The sequence below is a fragment of the Aegilops tauschii genome, chromosome 5, assembly GCF_002575655.3.
Source record: "Aegilops tauschii subsp. strangulata cultivar AL8/78 chromosome 5, Aet v6.0, whole genome shotgun sequence".
NCBI lineage: Eukaryota > Viridiplantae > Streptophyta > Magnoliopsida > Poales > Poaceae > Aegilops > Aegilops tauschii.
This window is the reverse complement of record NC_053039.3, coordinates 478,882,675-478,904,281: the sequence shown is the minus strand read 5'-3', so window position 1 is coordinate 478,904,281 and position 21,607 is coordinate 478,882,675. Positions and strand designations below refer to the sequence as shown.

General features: G+C 50.8%; 1 pseudogene; it reads right to left on the bottom strand.

Annotated features, from left to right (window-relative positions):
- Positions 1 to 20,180: 20,180 nt before the first annotated feature.
- Positions 20,181 to 21,208, bottom strand: LOC141023044 (uncharacterized; annotated as a pseudogene).
- Between the last annotated feature and the right edge of the window lie 399 nt (positions 21,209 to 21,607).

The window sequence follows — 21,607 nt, the reverse complement described above, 5'->3', positions numbered from 1 at the left end:
ATGTAGATCTCCTCCCTTGTAACCGACTCTGTGTAACCTAGCCCCCTCCGGTGTCTATATAAACCGGAGGGTTTAGTCCGTAGAACAACAACAATCATACCATAGGCTAGCTTCTAGGGTTTAGCCTCTACGATCTCGTGGTAGATCAACTCTTGTAATACTCATATCATCAAGATCAATCAAGCAGGAAGTAGGGTATTACCTCCATCGAGAGGGCCCGAACCTGGGTAAACATCGTGTCCCCCGCCTCCTGTTACCATCCGCCTTAGACACACAGATCGGGACCCCCTACCCGAGTTCCGCCGGTTTTGACACCGACATTGGTGCTTTCACTGAGAGTTCCACTGTGTCGTCACCATAAGGCTTGATGGCTCCTTCGATCATCGGCAACGATGCGTTCCAGGGTGAGGTTTTCCTCCCCGGACAGATCTTCGTATTCGGCGGCTTTGTACTGCGGGCCAACTCGCTTGGCCATCTGGAGCAGATCGAGAGCTACGCCCCTGGCCATCAGGTCAGGTTTGGAAACTCGAACTATACTGCCGACATCCGCGGAGACTTGATCTTCGACGGATTCGAGCCCATGTCAGGTGCGCCGCACAATCACGACGAGCATGACTTAGCTCTGCCGTCGGACAGTGTTCGGGAGATCACACCTGCAGCTACTCCGGCCCTCAATCCGGAACAAATTGCGCCATCTGAGGACGGGTGGATGGACCCCGCCACGGAGGCCGCACACTCAGTGGCGATAGAGCCGAATACTGACTTCACCTCCTACGAGACCCGTGTTGCCGAACCGTTGGATTCGTCCCCGGCCATGGGATCCGAGCCGCCCGCGTTTGTGCCTATCGAATCCGATTGGGCACCGATCATGGAGTTTACCTCCGCGGATATCTTTCAGCACTCGCCCTTTGGCGACGTGCTAAACTCGTTGAGGTCTCTCTCCCTGTCAGGAGACCCTTGGCCGAACTATGTCCGGCTAGAATGGGATGCGGACGACGAAGAAATTCGCTCCCCACCCACCACCCACTTAGTAGCCACTATTGACGATTTAACCGACATGCTCGACTTCGGCTCCGAAGACATCGACGGTATGGACGCCGATGCAGGAGACGAACAAGAACCACCGCCCACAGGGCGCTGGACTGCCACCTCATCATATGATATATACATGGTGGACACCCCCAAAGAAGGCGATGGCGATAAGACAACGGAGGATAATCCCTTCAAGAAGCAATCCAAGCACCGACGTCAGCGGCGCCGCTCTAAGTCCCGCCATAGCAAAAGTAGCGATACCGGCACAAGAGACAATAACGCTCTGGATAGTGCCGAAGACGACAATAATCCCCTCCAGCCAGACCTCGAGCGGGAGGATGAACAAGCTAGCCCTCCGGAACAGGCAGCAGACGGAGAATCGGAGGATGACAATTACATGCCACTCTCCGAAGACGAAGTGAGCCTCGGCGACGAAGAATTTATCGTGCCTGAGGATCCCGTCGAGCAGGAGCACTTCAAGCGCCGGCTTATAGCCACAACAAACAGCCTGAAGAAAAAGCAACAACAGCTTCGAGCTGATCAAGATCTGCTAGCGGATAGATGGACTGAAGTCCTGGCAGCCGAGGAATACGAACTCGAGCGCCTAACCAAGAGTTACCCAAAGCGCAGGTTGCTACCCCAACTCGAGGAGGAAGCATTGAAACCTACATCACCAGCGTATGATGCGGCTGATCGGCCACCTCGTGGCCGAGACAGAGAGGCATATCAGCCCGAAGTCCAGCCCGCACCCCGCCGCCATTCAAACAAAAACACCAAGGCCCGGGGCAACACGCGGGACCTGCGAGACGTATTGGAAAACAAAGCAAAACATGCAAGATCGATCTACGAATCACGGGGGCGCGCCCCAACGCGGGACGACGACCGTCATGCCGGATACACTAAAAGCAAATCCAGCCAGGCCGAATACAACAGACAAGACTCGTATGAACTGCTCGGGATATAGCCCGGCACAGAGGCGCCGCACCCCCCCTATGCTTCACTGATGAAGTAATGGATCATGAATTCCCAGAGGGTTTTAAACCCGTAAACATTGAATATATGATGGTACAACAGATCCCGCGGTATGGATTGAGGATTTCCTCCTCCACATCCACATGGCTCGCAGTGATGATCTACATGCCATCAAGTACCTCCCACTAAAACTCAAAGGACCAGCTCGGCATTGGCTGAATAGCTTGCCAGCAGACTCCATTGGCAGTTGGGAGGATTTGGAAGATGCATTCCTTGACAACTTCCAGGGCACTTATGTGCGACCACCGGATGCTGATGACTTGAGCCATATAACTCAGCAGCCAGGGGAATCGGCCAGGAAATTCTGGACCCGGTTCCTAACTAAGAAAAAACAAATTGTCGACTGTCCGGATGCAGAGGCCTTAGCGGCATTTAAGCATAACATCCGTGATGAGTGGCTCGCCCGGCACCTCGGCCAGGAGAAGCCAAAGTCTATGGCAGCCCTCACGACACTCATGACCCGCTTTTGCGCGGGCGAGGATAGCTGGCTGGCTCGCAGCAACAACACATCAAGAGGTCATGGCAATTCAGATGCCAAAGATAGTAACGGCAGACCACGTCGCAACAGACACAAGCGCCGCAACAACGGTGACAACGCCGAAGACACGGCAGTCAATGCCGGATTCAGTGGCTCTAAATCCGGTCAGCGGAAGAAGCCGTTCAAAAGAAGCAACCCGGGCCCGTCCTGTTTGGACCGCATACTCGATCGCTCGTGTCAAATTCACGGCACCCCCGATAAGCCAGCCAATCACACCAACAGAGAATGTTGGGTGTTCAAGCAGGCCGGCAAGTTGAATATCGAAAACAAGGAAAAGGGGCTGCATAGCGACGATGAGGAGGAGTCCCGGCCGCCGAGCACAGGAGGACAGAAGAAATTTCCTCCCCAAGTGAAAACGGTGAACATGATATACGCAACCCATATTCCCAAGAGGGAACGGAAGCGTGCACTAAGGGACGTCTACGCGATGGAGCCAGTCGCCCCAAAGTTTAACCCATGGTCTTCTTGTCCGATCACTTTCGATCGTAGGGACCACCCACTAGTATCCGTCATGGCGGTTCTGCCGCATTGGTCCTTGATCCCATCATTGACGGATTTCACCTCACCCGAGTCCTTATGGACGGCGGCAGCAGCCTGAACCTGCTTTATCAGGATACAGTGCGCAAAATGGGTATAGACCCCTCGAGGATCAAACCCACTAAAACCACCTTTAAAGGTGTCATCCCAGGTGTAGAGGCCCGCTGCACGGGCTCAATCACACTGGAAGTGGTCTTCGAATCTCCGGACAACTTCCGAAGCGAGGAGTTAATCTTCGATATCTTCCCATTCCGCAGTGGCTATCACGCACTGCTCGGACGAACCGCATTTGCCAGATTCAATGCGGTACCGCATTATGCATACCTCAAGCTCAAAATGTCAGGACCTCGTGGGGTTATAACAGTCAATGGAAACACAGAACGCTCGCTCCGCACGGAGGAGCACACTGCGGCCCTCGCAGCAGAGGCACAAAGCAGCAAGGCAAACCGCCAATTCAGCGATAAAGCCCCCAGACACCTTCAAGCGAGTCTGGAGTAACCTGCAACAGGATCGCCTGGCACGTTCAGAGCTCGCCCAGCAATTCGGCCTCTGTCCTAGTCCCGGTCAAGCGTTGAAACCTGTGTCGCGCGTACATAATTACGCACTAAAAATACCATGGACACAGGCGGGGGCACGGCCAGGACACGTCCCACAATGCGGCTCAACCGCCCCAGGGGCTGTATACCTTTATCATTTTCTCTCTTTCAGGACTTTACTCTCTGGAAGCCCTTTTCGGCAGTCCGATTGCTGGACGCATTACGGGAAGGAAATACCAAGGAGGCAAGAAGCTAGGACGTACAAGGGAATCCCCAGGTGGTCTCTGATAACGATCGAAATAACTGTTTTAAATACCCATACGCAGCTTGCCCTTGGATAGAACATGTCAAATAGTCTTATTTTTTGCTTATTGCACTACTTGTATCAGTACGCTTCGACGTATTATTTAAATAACAATGCATAGCATTAGTCTATTATTGCATTACCCTTCCTTTTTTCTTGTCTGTCTATTTACGACAAATTGCACCCGTACATTCTGGTACGACCAGTACGCCAAGGGCTTCACTACACCCCATCAATACGGCGTGAGAAATCCGAACACTTTCGACGATGCGGCACCCCGAACTTATAACACTATATGCATCAGCTCCGAATCATGTCTTGGGTCAATAGTTGGGTTTGCCCGGCTCCCATGTTTTGGTACCTTACGTTCCGCTATATCGGCTAAGGTAGCGCTGGGAGAACTACTGTGATTGTGTCCCGGTTCTTCCGGACGAGCACCTCAGTAGAGAAAGCCGAAAACTGACTGTCATGATGCGGCGAGAGCTGGTCGCTGTTCGAGAGGTCTCAAGTCCTTAAAGACTTTTTCCGCTTCGGGCGAGAAATCGGCCTTGCCGGACTTAGGCGTATATAGCGCCCCAAATTCGGCCTTCCGAATACTAGGGGCTTCGCCAAAATTTAAAATTGTAGACTTCTATGGCTAAGTGAGAGTGATAAAGCCTTATAGTCCGATTGCCTGGTTCGTTGTGCTGAACACCTCCCTCGAAGGACCCAAAATTGGGATAAAGAGTGCTCAGATTTAGCCCGAACACCACAGTACTAGTTACATGGGGGCAGAAGCCGACGACTGGCCAACTCTCAGATTTTATAAACGGCCGCACAGAAGGTAATGTTTTAAATTCACAAGCGTTGCATAGCGCAAATGAACTCGTTTCACATTACAGGATCACATGAGTACATTTATTCAAATATTACATCCTTAGCACATTCCTCTGCCACAAGGTGAGCACCCTTCAGGACACTGTCATAATACTTTTCGGGGTGGCGATGCTCCTTGCCTTCCGGCGGCCCCTCCTTCACCAGCTTTTCAGCGTCCAGCTTCGCCCAGTGCACCTTCGCCCGGGCAAAAGCCCTGCGCGCACCCTCGATGCAGACGGATCGCTTTATGACTTCAAGCCGTGGGCAGGCATTCACAAGCCGCCTCACCAGGCCGAAGTAGCTATCAGGCAGGGGCTCGCCAGGCCACATCCGGACTATAAGACCCATCATGGCCTGTTCGGCCGCCTTGTGGAGCTCGACCAGCTGCTTCAGCTGGTCGCTCAAGGGCATTGGGTGTTCGGTCCCAGTATACTGAGACTAGAACAACTTCTCCATCGAGCTCCCCTCCTCAGCCCGGTAGAACTCTGCGGCATCCGACACACTGCAGGGTAGATCTGCGAACGATCCTGGAGAGCTCCGAACTCGGGTAAGTAAAAAGAAAGTTTCCTTCACATGCTTGCTTTGCATAATGAATGCCTTACCCGCCGCTATCTTCTTAACCGCCTCAATTTCCTGGAGAGCCTTTTGGGCTTCGGCCTTGGCATGTTGTGCGTTTTCGAGGGCCTTCGCAAGCTCGGACCGCTGTGTCTTCGAGTCACGCTCCAAGACTGTTGGGGATCGTAGCAGAATTTTAAAATTTCCTACGCATCACCAAGATCCATCTATGGAGTATACTAGCAACGAGGGGAAAGGAGTGCATCTACATAGCCTTGTAGATCGCGAGCGAAAGCGTTCAAGTGAACGGGGTTGATGGAGTCGTACTCGCCGTGATCCAAATCACCGATGACCGAGTGCCAAACGGACGGCACCTCCGCGTTCAACACACGTACGGAGCAGCGACGTCTCCTCCTTCTTGATCCAGCAAGGGGGAAGGAGAGGTTGATGGAGATCCAGCAGCACGACGGCGTGGTGGTGGAAGTAGCGGGATCTCGGCAGGGCTTCGCCAAGCACAAGCGGGAGGGAGAGGTGTTGCAGGGGGAGAGGGAGGCGCCAGGGGCTGTGGTGCTGCTGCCCTTCCTCCCCCCACTATATATAGGCCACCTGGGAGGGGGGCGCCGGCCCTGGATCCCATCTACAAGGGGGGCAGCGGCCAAGGGGAAAGGGGGGTGGCTTCCCCCCCAAGCCAAGTGGGGCGCCCCCCACCCCCAGGGTTTCCAACCCTAGGCGCAGGGGGAGGCCCAAGGGGGGGCGCCCCAGCCCACTAAGGGCTGGTTCCCTTCCCACTTCAGCCCATGGGGCCCTCCGGGATAGGTGGCCCCACCCGGTGGACCCCCGGGACCCTTCCGGTGGTTCCGGTACAATACCGATAACCCCCGAAACTTTCCCGGTGGCCAAAACTGGACTTCCTATATATAATTCTTCACCTCCGGACCATTCCGGAACTCCTCGTGACGTCCGGGATCTCATCCGGGACTCCGAACAACTTTCGGGTTTCCGCATACTAATATCTCTACAACCCTAGCGTCACCGAACCTTAAGTGTGTAGATCCTACGGGTTCGGGAGACATGCAGACATGACCGAGACGCCTCTCCGGTCAATAACCAACAGCTGGATCTGGATACCCATGTTGGCTCCCACATGTTCCACGATGATCTCATCGGATGAACCACGATGTCGAGGATTCAATCAATCCCGTATACAATTCCCTTTGTCAATCGGTATGTTACTTGCCCGAGATTCGATCGTCGGTATCCCAATACCTTGTTCAATCTCGTTACCGGCAAGTCTCTTTACTCGTACCGTAATGCATGATCCCGTGGCTAACTCCTTAGTCACATTGAGCTCATTATGATGATGCATTACCGAGTGGGCCATGAGATACCTCTCCGTCACACGGAGTGACAAATCCCAGTCTCGATCCGTGTCAACCCAACAGACACTTTCAGAGATACCTGTAGTGTACCTTTATAGTCACCCAGTTACGTTGTGACGTTTGGCACACCGAAAGCACTCCTACGGCATCCGGGAGTTACACGATCTCATGGTCTAAGGAAAAGATACTTGACATTGGAAAAGCTCTAGCAAACGAACTACACGATCTTTGAGCTATGCTTAGGATTGGGTCGTGTCCATCACATCATTCTCCTAAGATGTGATCCCGTTATCAATGACATCCAATGTCCATAGTCAGGAAACCATGACTATCTGTTGATCAACGAGCTAGTCAACTAGAGGCTTACTAGGGACACGTTGTGGTCTATGTATTCACACATGTATTACGATTTCCGGATAACACAATTATAGCATGAACAGTAGACAATTATCATGAATAAAGAAATATAATAATAACCATTTATTATTGCCTCTAGGGCATATTTCCAACAGTCTCCCACTTGCACTAGAGTCAATAATCTAGTTACATTGTGATGAATTGAACACCCATAGCGTTCTGGTGTTGATCATGTTTTGCTCTAGGGAGAGGTTTAGTCAACGGATCTGCTACATTCAGGTCCGTATGTACTTTACAAATATCTATGTCTCCATTTTGAACACTTTCACGAATGGAGTTGAAGCGACGCTTGATATGCCTGGTCTTCCTGTGAAACCTGGGCTCCTTGGCAAGGGCAATAGCTCCAGTGTTGTCACAGAAGAGAGTCATCGGGCCCGACGCATTGGGAATCACCCCTAGGTCGGTAATGAACTCCTTCATCCAGATTGCTTCTTGCGCTGCCTCTGAGGCTGCCATGTACTCCGCTTCACATGTAGATCCCGCCACGACGCTTTGCTTGCAACTGCACCAGCTTACTGCCCCTCCATTCAAAATATACACGTATTCGGTTTGTGACTTCGAGTCATCCAGATCTGTGTCGAAGCTAGCGTCGACGTAACCCTTTACGACGAGCTCTTCGTCACCTCCATAAACGAGAAACATATCCTTAGTCCTTTTCAGGTACTTCAGGATATTCTTGACCGTTGTCCAGTGTTCCATGCCGGGATTACTTTGGTACCTTCCTACCAAACTTACGACAAGGTTTACATCAGGTCTGGTACACAGCATGGCATACATTATAGACCCTATGGCCGAGGCATAGGGGATGACACTCATCTTTTCTCTATCTTCTGCCATGGTCGGGCATTGAGCCGTGCTCAATTGCACACCTTGCAATACAGGCAAGAACCCCTTCTTGGATTGATCCATATTGAACTTCTTCAATATCTTGTCAATGTATGTACTCTGTGAAAGACCAATGAGGCGTCTTGATCTATTTCTATAAATCTTGATGCCTAATATATAAGCAGCTTCTCCAAGGTCCTTCATTGAAAAACACTTATTCAAATAGGCCTTTATACTTTCCAAGAATTCTATATCATTTCCCATCAATAGTATGTCATCCACATATAATATGAGAAATGCTACAGAGATCCCACTCACTTTCTTGTAAACACAGGCTTCTCCATAAGTCTGTGTAAACCCAAAGGCTTTGATCATCTCATCAAAGTGAATGTTCCAACTCCGAGATGCTTGCACCAGCCCATAGATTGAGCGCTGGAGCTTGCATACTTTGTTAGCATTCTTAGGATCGACAAAACCTTCCGGCTGCATCATATACAATTCTTCCTTAAGGAAGCCGTTAAGGAATGCCGTTTTGACGTCCATTTGCCATATCTCATAATCATAGAATGCGGCAATTGCTAACATGATTCGGACGGACTTCAGCTTCGCTACGGGTGAGAAAGTCTCATCGTAGTCAACCCCTTGAACTTGTCAATAACCCTTAGCGACAAGTCGAGCCTTATAGATGGTCACATTACCATCCGCGTTGTCTTCTTCTTAAAGATCCATTTATTTTCTATGGCTCGCCGATCATCGGGCAAGTCAGTCAAAGTCCATACTTCGTTTTCATACATGGATCCTATCTCGGATTGCATGGCTTCAAGCCATTTGTTGGAATCCGGGCCCGCCATCGCTTCTTCATAGTTCGAAGGTTCACCGTTGTCTAACAACATGATTTCCAGGACAGGGTTGCCGTACCACTCTGGTGCGGAACGTGTCCTTGTGGACCTACGAAGTTCAGCAGTAACTTGATCCGAAGCTTCATGATCATCATCATTAACTTCCTCCCCAGTCGGTGTAGGCACCACAGGAACATCTTCCCGCGCTGCGCTACTTTCCGGTTCGGAAGGGGTGACTATCACCTCATCAAGTTCCACTTTCCTCCCACTCAATTCTTTCGAGAGAAACTCTTTCTCCAGAAAGGACCCGTTCTTAGCAACAAAGATCTTGCCTTCGGATCTGAGGTAGAAGGTATACCCAATGGTTTCCTTAGGGTATCCTATGAAGACGCATTTTTCCGACTTGGGTTCGAGCTTTTCAGGTTGAAGTTTCTTGACATAAGCATCGCATCCCCAAACTTTTAGAAACGACAGCTTAGGTTTCTTCCCAAACCATAATTCATACGGTGTCATCTCAACGGATTTCGACGGAGCCCTATTTAAAGTGAATGCGGCAGTCTCTAAAGCATAGCCCCAAAATGAGATCGGTAGATCGGTAAGAGACATCATAGATCGCACCATATCCAATAGAGTGCGATTACGACGTTCGGACACACCATTTCGCTGAGGTGTTCTAGGCGGCGTGCGTTGTGAAACGATTACTTTAAGTGCGTACCAAATTCGTGACTTAAATATTCTCCACCACGATCTGATCGTAAGAACTTTATTTTCCTGTCACGTTGATTCTCAACCTCACTCTGAAATTCCTTGAACTTTTCAAAGGTTTCAGACTTGTGTTTCATTAGGTAGACATACCCATATCTACTTAAGTCATCAGTGAGAGTGAGAACATAACGATATCCTCCGCGAGCCTCAACACTCATTGGACCGCACACATCGGTATGTATGATTTCCAATAAGTTGGTTGCTCGCTCCATTGTTCCGGAGAACGGAGTCTTGGTCATCTTACCCATGAGGCATGGTTCGCACGTGTCAAATGATTCGTAATCAAGAGACTCCAAAAGTCCATCTGCATGGAGCTTCTTCATACGCTTGACACCAATGTGACCAAGGCGGCAGTGCCACAAGTATGTGGGACTATCGTTATCAACTTTACATCTTTTGGTATTCATACTATGAATATGTGTAACATCACGTTCGAGATTCATTAAGAATAAACCATTGACCAGCGGGGCATGACCATAAAACATATCTCTCATATAAATAGAACAACCATTATTCTCGGATTTAAATGAGTAGCCATCTCGCATCAAACGAGATCCAGATACAATGTTCATGCTCAAAGCTGGTACCAAATAACAATTATTGAGGTTTAAAACTAATCCCGTAGGTAAATGTAGAGGTAGCGTGCCGACGGCGATCACATCGACCTTGGAACCATTCCCGACGCGCATCGTCACCTCGTCCTTCGCCAGTCTCCGTTTATTCGGCAGCTCCAGTTTTGAGTTACAAATATGAGTAACCGCACTGGTATCAAATACCCAGGAGCTACTACGAGTACTGGTAAGGTACACATCAATTACATGTATATCACATATACCTTTGGTGTTGCCGGCCTTCTTGTCCGCTAAGTATTTGGGGCAGTTCCGCTTCCAGTGACCACTTCCCTTGCAATAAAAGCACTCAGTCTCAGGCTTGGGTCCATTCCTTGGCTTCTTCCCGGCAACTGGCTTACCGGGCGCGGCAACTCCCTTGCCGTCCTTCTTGAAGTTCTTCTTACCCTTGCCTTTCTTGAACTTAGTGGTTTTATTCACCATCAACACTTGATGTTCCTTTCTGATCTCCACCTCCGCTGATTTCAGCATTGAATATACCTCAGGAATGGTCTTTTCCATCCACTGCATATTGAAGTTCATCACAAAGCTCTTGTAGCTTGGTGGAAGCGACTGAAGGATTCTGTCAATGACCGCGTCATCCGGGAGATTAACTCCCAGCTGAGACAAGCGGTTGTGTAACCCAGACATTCTGAGTATGTGCTCACTAACAGAACTATTTTCCTCCATTTTACAACTGAAGAACTTGTCGGAGACTTCATATCTCTCGACCCGGGCATGAGCTTGGAAAACCATTTTCAGCTCTTCGAACATCTCATATGCTCCGTGTTTCTCAAAACGCTTTTGGAGCCCCGGTTCTAAGCTGTAAAGCATGCCGCACTGAACGAGGGAGTAATAATCAGCATGTGATTGCCAAGCGTTCATAACGTCTTGGTTCTCTGGGATGGGTGCTTCACCTAGCGGTGCTTCTAGGACATAATATTTCTTGGCAGCTATGAGGATGATCCTCAGGTTCCGGACCCAGTCCGTATAGTTGCTGCCATCATCTTTCAGCTTGGTTTTCTCTAGGAACGCGTTGAAGTTTAGGACAACGTGGGCCATTTGATCTACAAGACATATTGTAAAGATTTTAGACTAAGTTCATGATAATTAAGTTCATCTAATCAAATTATTCAATGAACTCCCACTCAGATAGACATCCCTCTAGTCATCTAAGTGAAACATGATCCAAGTTAACTAGGCCGTGTCCGATCATCACGTGAGACGGACTAGTCAAGATCGGTGAACATCTCCATGTTGATCATATCTTCTATACGACTCATGCTCGACCTTTCGGTCTTCCGTGTTCCGAGGCCATGTCTGTACATGCTAGGCTCGTCAAGTCAACCTAAGTGTATTGCGTGTGTTCCGAGGCCATGTCTGTACATGCTAGGCTCGTCAACACCCATTGTATGCGAACGTTATAATCTATCACACCCGATCATCACGTGGTGCTTCGAAACAACGAACCTTCGCAACGGTGCACAGTTAGGGGGAACACTTTCTTGAAATTATTATAAGGGATCATCTTACTTACTACCGTCGTTCTAAGCAAATAAGATGCAAAACATGATAAACATCACATGTAATCAAATAGTGACATGATATGGCCAATATCATTTTGCTCCTTTGATCTCCATCTTCGGGGCGCCATGATCATCTTCGTCACTGGCATGACACCATGATCTCCATCATCGTGTCTTCATGAAGTTGTCACGCCAACGATTACTTCTACTTACATGGCTAACGTGTTTAGCAATAAAGTAAAGTAATTTACATGGCGTTATTCAATGACACGCAGGTCATACAAAAAATAAAGACAACTCCTATGGCTCCTGCCGGTTGTCATACTCATCGACATGCAAGTCGTGATTCCTATTACAAGAATATGATCAATCTCATACATCACATATATCTCATTCATCACATCTTCTTGCCCATATCACATCACAAGGCACATGCTGCAAAAACAAGTTAGACGTCCTCTAATTGTTGTTGCATGTTTTTATGTGGCTTCTATAGGTTTCTAGCAAGAACGTTTCTTACCTACGTAAAACCACAACGTGATATGCCAATTTCTATTTACCCTTCATAAGGACCCTTTTCATCGAATCCGTTCTGACTAAAGTGGGAGAGACAGACACCCGCTAGCCACCTTATGCAACTTGTGCATGTCAGTCGGTGGAACCTGTCTCACGTAAGCGTACGTGTAAGGTCGGTCCGGGCCGCTTCATCCCACAATACCGCCGAAACAAGATAATACTAGTAGTGGCAAGAAAAATTGACAACATCTATGCCCACAACTGCTTTGTGTTCTACTCGTGCATAGTAACTACGCATAGGCCTGGCTCATGATGCCACTGTTGGGGATCGTAGCAGAATTTTAAAATTTCCTACGCATCACCAAGATCCATCTATGGATTATACTAGCAACGAGGGGAAAGGAGTGCATCTACATACCCTTGTAGATCGCGAGCGGAAGCGTTCAAGTGAACGGGGTTGATGGAGTCGTACTCGCCGTGATCCAAATCACCGATGACCGAGTGCCGAACGGACGGCACCGCCGCGTTCAACACACGTACGGAGCAGCGACGTCGCCTCCTTCTTGATCCAGCAAGGGGGAAGGAGAGGTTGATGGAGATCCAGCAGCACGACGGCGTGGTGGTGGAAGTAGCGGGATCCCGGCAGGGCTTCGCCAAGCACAAGCGGGAGGGAGAGGTGTTGCAGGGGGAGAGGGAGGCGCCAGGGGCTGTGGTGCTTCTGCCCTCCCTCCCCCCACTATATATAGGCCCCCTGGGAGGGGGGGCGCCGGCCCTGGATCCCATCTACAAGGGGGGGCGGCGGCCAAGGGGAAAGGGGGGTGGCTTCCCCACAAGCCAAGTGGGGCGCCCCCCACCCCCAGGGTTTCCAACCCTAGGCGCAGGGGGAGGCCCAACGGGGGGCGCCCCAGCCCACTAAGGGCTGGTTCCCTTCCCACTTCAGCCCATGGGGCCCTCCGGGATAGGTGGCCCCACCCGGTGGACCCCCGGGACCCTTCCGGTGGTCCCGGTACAATACCGATAACCCCCGAAACTTTCCCGGTGGCCAAAACTGGACTTCCTATATATAATTCTTCACCTCCGGACCATTCCGGAACTCCTCATGACGTCCGGGATCTCATCCGGGACTCCGAACAACTTTCGGGTTTCCGCATACTAATATCTCTACAACCCTAGCGTCACCGAACCTTAATGTGTAGACCCTACGGGTTCGGGAGACATGCAGACATGACCGAGACGCCTCTCCGGTCAATAACCAACAGCGGGATCTGGATACCCATGTTGGCTCCCACATGTTCCACGATGATCTCATCGGATGAACCACGATGTCGAGGATTCAATCAATCCCGTATACAATTCCCTTTGTCAATCGGTATGTTACTTGCCCGAGATTCAATCGTCGGTATCCCAATACCTTGTTCAATCTCGTTACCGGCAAGTCTCTTTACTCGTACCGTAATGCATGATCCCGTGGCTAACTCCTTAGTCACATTGAGCTCATTATGATGATGCATTACCGAGTGGGCCCAGAGATACCTCTCCGTCACACGGAGTGAAAAATCCCAGTCTCGATCCGTGTCAACCCAACAGACACTTTCAGAGATACCTGTAGTGTACCTTTATAGTCACCCAGTTATGTTGTGATGTTTGGCACGCCCAAAGCACTCCTACGGCATCCGGGAGTTACACGATCTCATGGTCTAAGGAAAAGATACTTGACATTGGAAAAGCTCTAGCAAACGAACTACACGATCTTTGAGCTATGCTTAGGATTGGGTCTTGTCCATCACATCATTCTCCTAATGATGTGATCCCGTTATCAATGACATCCAATGTCCATAGTCAGGAAACCATGACTATCTGTTGATCAACGAGCTAGTCAACTAGAGGCTTACTAGGGACACGTTGTGGTCTATGTATTCACACATGTATTACGATTTCCGGATAACACAATTATAGCATGAACAATAGACAATTATCATGAATAAAGAAATATAATAATAACCATTTATTATTGCCTCTAGGGCATATTTCCAACACCAAGGACTCGTGTTTCTTGACGAGAGCCTGGAGCTCTTGCTGCACCTCGCCGACTCGGGCCTCTTGCTTCTCTCGCTCGATGCGCTCCTTGGCCGCTTTGTCTTCGGCCTCGGATAGCGCCTTCTTCAGGGCCGCCACTTCGGTCGTGGCCCCTAAAGCAAAATTCATGACGTTCTTGTTATTCAAAATCCACATTTTCCTTTATCAATATACAGGCGGGGTATCACTTACCTTTGTTCTCTTCGAGCTGCCACTTGGTAAGGTCGAGCTCTTCCTTGGACCGCTCAAGGTCCCGCTTCAGTACGGAGACCTCCGCAGTACGTGCGGCAGCGGCCAGCAGTGAAGCCTGCGTATGCACATAGACATATTCTTATTAGACTCCTGCGATTATTATTTGATCCTCTATTCGGCCTTTCTTCGCGAAACGCCAAACGGAGCATCGGGGGCTATTGTCTATGATGTAACATTTTCTTATAATTTGATTACTTACCTCAAAGCCTGTTAGGAGGCTCGCACAGGCTTCAGTCAGTCCGCTCTTGGCAGACTGAACCTTCTTGACCACCGTACTCATGATAGTGCGGTGCTCTTCGTCAATGGAAGCGCCGCGAAGCGCTTCCAGCAAGTTGTCCGATGCCTCTGGTTGGACAGAGGTCATCGGCACAGATGGCTCACCCCCCTTAGTGAGGGGTCGCCTGACAGAGTCCAGAACCACTGGAGGTTCCGATACAGTATTCGGCTGGGGGCCAAACTTGCTGCCCCCGCCATTGGAGCCCTTGGGAGTTTTGCTCCCCTTGCGCCCAGCGTCCGGAATGTCGCCTTGAGGCGCCTCTAGGACTACCTCCCCTTGGTTCGGTGCCCTTTGAGACAACACCTCGACGTCGTCCGTAGGGCGGGGGGAGGAGGCGGGCGAGGGCAAATCACTGTTCATCTCTGATTGGCCCAAAGACTCCTTCGAAGAGGATACGTCGATGCGGGCTCGGGATGGACTGCATGATCATGTTCGGCATGATGAGAAACAACAAAACGAAACATACCAAAATTATTATGGTATCTGAATACTTACGACTTCGCCAGGGGCTTATCCCTAGGCAGCCACTCGTCGTCGCTATAGGCGGCGGTTGTGGAGCTGTCCGGAAGGAGGGTCCTTCCCTTCTTGGACCCTTCAGCCTCCCCAGATGGGGCGGCCTTCCGTTTCTTGTCTCCCCCGGCTGGGGGGGGGGGAGAACTTTCCTCTTCTTCCTCCTCGTTTTCGTGGGAGGAGTGCGCCTCGGTGTTTTCGGACGATGAGTCTGATATAACCTTGCGCCGGATACCCTTCCTGGTCCCCGTGGCCTTCTTCTTGGCCTTCTTCTCCGGCACCTCATAAGGTGCCGGAACCAGCATCTCCGTTAGGAGAGCATCTGCTGGATCTTCGGGCAGGGGAGCCGGACAATCGATCTGCTCCGCTGTCACTACCCAGTCCTGTTAAATGGCGTGGAGGCTTAGATCCCGCGCGTCGTTGCACTGGGGAAAAGAACATCTTATGAGATGTAAAAGACTTACCGGATTGGCAGGGCGCTTTGCGCTGAGTCCGCGGTCCTCGGTGAGGGGAGGAGGTACCTCAGCGCACTTGAACAGCACCTTCCAGACGTCCTTGTGCGTCGTGTCGAAGAGCTCTCGTAGCGTCTGGTGCTCGGCCGGGTCGAACTCCCATAAATTGAATGCCCGTCTTTGACACGGGAGGATCCGGCGGAAGAGCATGACTTGGACCACGTTGACGAGCTTGATTTTCTTGCTCATCATGTTTTTGATGCATGTCTGGAGTCCGGTCAGCTCTACCGGGGAACCCCAGGACAGGCCCTTCTCTTTCCAGGAGGTGAGCCGCATGGGGATTCCGGATCGAAATTCGGGGGCCGCCACCCAGTTGGTGTCGCGCGGCTCGGTGATGTAGGACCACCCCGATTGCCACCCCTTTATGGTCTCCACATAGGAGCCTTCGAGCCAGGTGCCGTTGGGCATCTTGCCCACCATGGCGCTTCCGCACTCCGCTTGCTGGCCGACCACCACCTTCGGTTTAACATTGAAGGTCTTCAGCCACAGGCCGAAGTGGGGCTTGATGCGGAGGAAGGCCTCGCACACGACGATAAACGCCGAGATGTTGAGGATGAAATTGGGGGCCAGATCGTGAAAGTCCAGCCCGTAGTAGAACATGAGCCCGCGGACAAACGGGTGGAGGGGAAATCCCAGTCCGCGGACGAAGTGGGTAAGAAAAACCACCCTCTCATGGGGTTCTGGAGTAGGGATGATCTGCCCCGCATCTGGCAGCCGGTGTGCGATATCCGCGGCCAGATATCCGGCTCCCCGCAGCTTTGTGATGTTCTCCTCTGTAACGGAGGAGACCATCCACTTGCCTCCCGCTCCGGACATGCTTGGAGTGGTTTGAGGAGAAAAACGCGAACTTGGGTGCTGGAGCTCGAGTGCGCAAGAATGGATGAGCAAGGAGGAAGATGGCGTGGGTGAAAAGGGTGAATCCTTGTCCCCTTATAAAGGGAGCAGGTATTCTGCGCCTCCCCACTTGCCTGGTAAAACCGCTTATTCCCCAGGCGCCTTAATTGATGGCGCGGTTGGATTACCCACACCCGTATTGATGAGAATCCCGTGATAAGGGGACACGATCTCTGCTTCGACAAGACGTGCCAAGAAAACCGCCTCGCAATATGTGCAGTGGCTGGTTGAGAAAAACGGTTCGAATAATGACCGGGCCGTAGCATGATGTCATGCTGCAGAATGTGTCAGCAGATTAGAGTTGTGGAAATATTATTCTCTCTACGGTGGTATGTGGAATTTATTTTGCAGAGCCGGACACTATCCTTGTGTTCAAAATCTTCCATGGAGTATTCGGAGGAGGAACCCGCCTTGCAATGCCGAAGACAATCTGCGCGCCGGACTCATCGTCATTGAAGCCTGGTTCAGGGGCTACTGAGGGAGTCCTGGATTAGGGGGTCCTCGGACAGCCGGACTATATCCTTTGGCCGGACTGTTGGACTATGAAGATATAAGATTGAAGACTTCGTCCCGTGTTCGGATGGGACTCTCCTTGGCGTGGAAGGCAAGCTTGGCAATACGGATATGTAGATCTCCTCCCTTGTAACCGACTCTGTGTAACCCTAGCCCCCTCCGGTGTCTATATAAACCGGAGGGTTTAGTCCGTAGAACAACAACAATCATACCATAGGCTAGCTTCTAGGGTTTAGCCTCTACGATCTCGTGGTAGATCAACTCTTGTAATACTCACATCATCAAGATCAATCAAGCAGGAAGTAGGGTATTACCTCCATCGAGAAGGCCCGGACCTAGGTAAACATCGTGTCCCCCGCCTCCTGTTACCATCCGCCTTAGACGCACAGTTCGGGACCCCCTACCTGAGATCCGCCGGTTTTGACACCGACACCGGGCCCTTGAGGCCCGGACGAGCCTAAAAGGGGCTAGTGAAGCGCCCGTCGCCGCGCTGTAGTAGGCGCACCGCCATCTCCACAACCCCCCGCACAAGCCGCACCTCCTATGCCCCCGCCGGAGCCGCCGCAGATGAGATCGAGCCAGGCCCGCCCAGACCCAGATGGGGCCCAAAAAGGGGGCCAGATCAGGGCCGGGAGGGTGTCGCCACCATCCACCACGCCAGCCCGCCGCCAAGAGGCCGCGTCGCCGCCCCATGGCCACCATGAGCCATGCCGCCAGAGCAGCCGCCGCCGCCGGAACCTCTGGAGACCAAGGAGCACTGCCGCGGGTCACCCCCACCCGAGCGAGGGCACTGCACGCGGGGAAGGACGAGGCCACCGCCGTCGCCGACACCACACGGGCAGGGCCCGGTGGCGCAGGCCGGCGGCGGCGGGAGGAGTGCTAGGGGAGGGGGGCACTGGGGGCGGCGAGAGGAGCCCCCCGGTCGCCTCGCTCGGGGAGGCAACGCGGGGGAAACGAGAGGGGTGACACACAGTAAGTTGCTGTCAAAAATAAACTGAAACTTAAAAGTTGTCATCCTCACGTAACTAAACTTGCGATCGAAAACGTTTAGGGTTGCCATGTGCTCTGGGTCCATCCCGGACAACACGCGGGAGATATGCGTATCAGCATGAATTCATGATCACCATTTACATTAAGATAGATACAATCATACATGCACAAAGAAACAAACTTAGAAAAGGACTGGTGCTGGCACAAGGCTGGCTGCATGCCCGATCGGCGAGGACGAAACGGAGAGGAGCCTCATGGTCACGGGGTCCCAACATTTTCCTAGAGTGGCAGTTCTACTCTACACTGATTTCCCTCTGTGTTTAGAGACATAAATGGCGAAACAAGGCACGTTGATATTTGCATATTACGTTGAGCAACATCGCATTGTCCAAGTCACCCAATTCATGTACGCAACCACATGCCGAGCTGTAATGCAGATACTACAAGGAAACAAAAATGCTAGACGTACGGGTCCCTACATGCTTCTACACGCTCCTTCCTAACCAACTAAACATTGCCCCCTTTGATTTTCAAGTGGATGGGGCCCCTCACTCCCCTTAATCCAATCACGATTCGCCAGCTGTAACTCACCCTGTAAAACCTGTAACTGTCCGTCGGTGTAGCATTACTGACAAGGGAATGGTAGGGTTCATCCAAGCAGTACAATCATGTTGGCACATGCACATGAGCTATCTTTTAGTAGACGTCTCTTTGGAAACAGGAATTTTGTGCAAGCAGTGTATGATAGACTCTTGGATCACTAGGCTAGATTAGATCCGGTAAACCTACCTTCTCCTTGGGCTGAAGAGCTCGAGCTGGTGCCGCCATGGTGAAGTAGTGGCCGGTGATGGCAGAGAGTGTGGCGGCGGTGGTGTGCTTCCCGTGAGCACCGCGCTAACTCTAGATCAATAGAGGATTTCGGTGGGGATTGTGGCAGCGATTAACCTCGTGACTCGTGCCGCGGCCCCCACCTCTGTTTATATATAGCGCGGGTCACAGGGGCCCACCAACCATATGAGGGTTGGGCGCCCCTGATCAGGGCGCGGATCTAAGGGCTCGGTGGGTCGTTGGGCCCACACGGAGGAGATCAACCTAACAGTGTAATGACACAGACACATGTGCAGGTGCAGCTAACAAAAATGACACTGCTCTTGAAACGCAAACACTATAATAGCGATCGACTGAATGCGATGGTTCAAACTTGTAAGCATGCACTAGTAGTACTAGTAAGGTACACGTGCAGTGCACGCATAAGATTTGGCAACCAAATTTTGAATAAATATCACACTATAGCATGTAAGCTTTGAGTCATATATGCACGATGTAGATGTTCATTTAATTCTTATAGTTCATCTCATTCAAAATCAATTAGTTTTATAAAAAAAGTTAATTTATTTAAGATTCATGAAATTGTGCATTGTAAAGCATAAAGTAAAAAACAAATAATGGCAATTCATTTCGGAAAAAGAGTTTGGGCAATTCATTTAGTAAAAAAACAAATTACTTGATACTGTAGAAATGTAGAATCCCAGTCGAACTGAGCCTGAAGCAGACTTGGGGAGCAGATACAAAAGTTTAGGCCAACTCCACCGCGCGACCCCAAACGAACGTCCGTTTTGTCCGGATTCTGTCTGTTTGGGTATGGAAATGGGGTCGTGTCCGGGCGTGTCCTGGGATGCGGTGGCCGTGCGCCCAGCGCGCGGCCGCATCCGTTTGCCCCATCCTGTCCGTCAGGGCAAAAAATGCCCATATTTAATCAAAACTAGTTTACAACCCAAATATTTGTCCGAAAATTAAAATAGTTTTACAGCCCAATTGAAATTGTCTTTAATAAAATAGTTTTACAACCAAATTGAAATTGCCTTGACTGAACATAAAATGAACTAATGCATCTATTGGTTGCCAATGTGATCCCACACGTGCTCAACCAAGTCATTTTGAAGATTCAAATGAGTGTGCCAATCACGCATCTCACGGTGGAATTGGACAAACTGTTCAAATGTGGCCGGGTCTTGGTGCAGGGGCTCAATATTTTCACCTTGATAATCAAATCCTTGGTCGAAGATACTCTCATCACGCTCGTCCTCGACGATCATGTTGTGCATGATCACACAAGCAGTCATCACCTCCCAAAGCTTCCTTTCATCGCATGACAGTGCAGGGTTTCGAACGATACCCCACCGGGATTGAAGCACACCAAAAGCACGTTCCACATCCTTTCTAGCACTCTCTTGCATTTGGGAAAATCTCTCTCTCTTCTCACCTTGGGTTTCAAGATTGTCTTCACAAAAGTTGACCACTGAGGATATATACCATCAGCTAGATAGTATCCCTTGTTGTACTGGTGGCCGTTGATCTCAAAGTTGACAGGTGGGGAGTGGCCTTCTGCAAGCCTCGCGAAGACTGGAGAACGCTGCAGCACGTTGATATCATTGTGAGAACCTGCCATGCCGAAGAAAGAATGCCATATCCAAAGATCTTGTGATGCCACCGCTTCTAATATGACAGTGCACCCGTTGACATGCCCCTTGTACTGGCCCTGCCAAGCAAATGGACAGTTCTTCCACTCCCAGTGCATACAATCTATGCTGCCAAGCATGCCTGGAAAGCCTCTAGCTGCGTTGGTCGCCAACAATCTCTCTGTATCAGCGGCAGTTGGCTGCCTCAAGTACTTTGGGCCAAACACCTCGATCACAGCCTGGAAAAATTTGTACATTGACATTAGACATGTTGTCTCACTCATACGCACATACTCATCCACCAGATCGCCTGGAATACCATATGCAAGCATGCGGATGGCCGCGGTGCATTTCTGGTAAGAGGAGAATCCAAGCTTGCCAAGGGCATCCGTCTTGCACTCGAAGTATGGGTCATGAGCAACCACTCCCTCTCGGATACGATTGAACACATGCCTTGCCATACGAAAACAGCGATGAAATTTATCCGGCTTGAAAAGCGGTGTGTTCGAAAAGTAATCGGCATAGAGCAGGGTGTGGCCTCTCTCCCTGTTGCGGTTCAGGTTGGGAGCACGGCCAGGGACTGACCCCCTGTACCGAGGAAGCTGCCGTTGAATGTGGTCGTGAACGACCAGTGCAGCTACCACAAGATCTTCATCATCTGACGACGAATCATCCGATGAACAAAGGAAGTGATGGAAGAAAAACTCGTCTCCACTATCCATACCTTTGTGGGCAAAATGTCAAACACCTTGCGGTCGTGGTTGCGAAGAGGCCACGATGATCACGTCGACCCAGCAGGGGTGGTTGTCGGCCGGCTACTGGCCGCTCTGGAGCTCTCGTCGGAAGCTGCCGAGGCCGCC